We start from the raw sequence: 2,735 nt of genomic DNA on the forward strand, positions 1-2,735 counted from the left end.
AAAAAGGCCCTATTATTTAGGAGTCATGGGGAGGCCCTGTCAAGTAAACATCATTCCTGGAGGGTTGAAGCCCTTGGAAACTTTGAGTGGTTCTCCAGTCATATTACACACACACACACACACACACCACACACACACACACACACCCCTTTGATTTGCTGTTGACCTTCAGGTTCTGTCAAGTCTTCTCCCTCTCTTTGCTTGCAAGAAGTGAGCGGGCTTCTTTTTCAATCAGTTTCTTCATACACACCATAGGAACATAGGAAGCCGCTTTATACTGTATCCGACCATTGGTCCATCTAGCCCTGTGATGTCTACACGGACTGGCAGAGGCTCTTCAAGATATCACACGGGTTTCTCCAAGCCTTACATGGGGTTGCTGGGGATTGAACCCGGGACCTTCTGCAGATGCTCTGACACTGTTGTGGACTTTCCCCTCAATAGGAATATAGGGAGCTGCCTTATACTGCCCTTGTAGCCCAGCATTGTCGACACAGACTGGCAGTAGCTCTCGGCAGTTTCAAGCAGGGGACATTCCCAGCCCTTCCTGGAGATGCCTTAATTAGGTTGCATTAACAGAAGTATAGTTTCCAAATTGCGTGAAGTATGAGATCCCCTTTATTCTTATTTCCCCCTTCTTATCTCCCCTTTATTATTATTTATGTACCTAGCAAAAAGAAACCAAATGCACAGTTATAAAATGGGGAATACTTGGCTGAGCAATACTACATGCAAGAAGGATCCTGGAGTTGTTGTTGATCACAAGCTGAATATGAGCCAACAGTATTATGTGGCTGCAAAAAAGGCAAATGCTATTTTAGGCTGCATTGACAAAAGCATAGTTTCCAAATTGTATAAAGAACTAGTTGCCCTCTATTCAGCACTGATTAGGACTCATCTTCAGTACCGCATCTAGTTCTGGACACCACACTTTAAGAAGGATGCAGACAAACTGGGTTCAGAGGAGGGCAACGAGGATGATCAGGGGACTGGAAACAAAGCCCTATGAGGAGAGACTGAAAGACCTGGGCATGTTTAGCCTTGAGAAGAGAAGACTGAGGAGAGATATGATAGCACTGTTCAAGTACTTGAAAGGTTGTCATACAGAGGAGGCCAGGATATTTTCTCGATCGTCCCAGAGTGCAGAACATGGAATAATGGGCTCGAGTTGCAGGAAGCCAGATTTCGACTGGACATCAGGAAAAACTTCCTAACTGGTAGAGTGGTATGACAATGGAAGCAATGACCTAGGGAGGTGGTGGGTTGTCCAACACTGGAGGCAGTCAAGAGAGCCATCTGTCAGGTATACATTCATGTGGATTCCTGCATTGAGGAGGGGGTTGGATTCGATGGCCTTATAGGCCCCTTCCAGCACTACAATTCTATGAGAGGGGTTGCGCCTGTACCCTTCCGTGAGGAACTTCCACATGGGAAAATGAACGCAGGGTCGCAGGCCTAGTGGGCCAAATCCTAATCTGAAATAATCCAAGCAGCATCACTCATCTCTGTCTGGTGTAAAAAAAAAAAGCCTTATTACAACGTCATCCATAGAAAACTGAAGTACAAGAAAAGGTCTGTTCAGATTATAAAAGTGGCAGTTCGCAGCTGATCCATTACATGCCTAGCCCCAGTGTGTAAACAGGCAACCAGGATGCAGGAAGCTGCCTTATACTGAGTCAGCCCACTGATCCATCTGCCTCACTATTGTCTACATCAACCTTTCCCAACCAGTGTGCCTCCAGATGTTGTTGGACCACAACTCCCATCAGCCTCAGCCAGCATTGCCAATGGTCAGGAAAGATGGGAATTGTGGTCCAACAACATCTGGAGGCACACTGGTTGGGAAAGGCTGGTCTACACTGACTGCTAGTGACTCTCCAGGGTTTCAGGCAGGGAGACTCTCTCAGCCCTACCTGAAGATGATGGGGATTAAACTTGGGACCTTCTGCATTCAAAGCAGATGCTCTGCCACTGAGCTACGACCCTTCCCAAACATTTCCAGACTCCAACATTTCACAGGATAGCTTTGCAACAGCCCTGTCCACATGTCGAGCAGATCAGCAAGCAAGGCTGGCCTGAGACATTGCATTGCCTAAGCCTAAGGAGAAGTTGTTTCCCACAAGCCCCCAAACCAAGCAGAGACCAGCTTTCAAGGACAAAATTTTAACAATCTCGCTAAGATCCTCGTTGCTTCCAGAAAGAAAAGAGATGTGCAATGGAATGTTAAACGTGACCATGAGTTTGTGTGCCGCTCTCCAAAGAAAGAGAAGCTCTTTGAGAATGCATGGAAAAAAGTTATCCACAGCAACAAGTTTCCAGGCTGGGTCAGGCTCCCAGTAGCAGAATAAATGTGTACAAACATGATGTCAGCACATTATTATCTACTTTCATTTATAACCCTAAGGCCAATGTGACAATATAATTATACGCCATTTAAGCCCAAGACCGAGTGCATTTAAATGCTAACTCATTCAATGCGTGTGGAATGAGTGGGATTTAAGTTGCATTTGTGTGCCAGCTTGCATGACAACAGTCTGCCGTTTGCGAAGGCTGCCACAGGAATGTCAAATGATGCATTAATGGTTTTTCTAACTAAACCCCAATCAAACATAATTAGGGACAGAGAATCCTAGCGGCATTCCGAAGCAGAAAAACCTGGTATCCTCTTGATGTGAATGGGCAGGAAACAGCACTTGATTTGAAAAGAGCGAGAGATGCCTTTAGAGACTACCTAG

Source organism: Rhineura floridana, chromosome 9 (genome assembly GCF_030035675.1).
Source record: "Rhineura floridana isolate rRhiFlo1 chromosome 9, rRhiFlo1.hap2, whole genome shotgun sequence".
Lineage (NCBI taxonomy): Eukaryota > Metazoa > Chordata > Lepidosauria > Squamata > Rhineuridae > Rhineura > Rhineura floridana.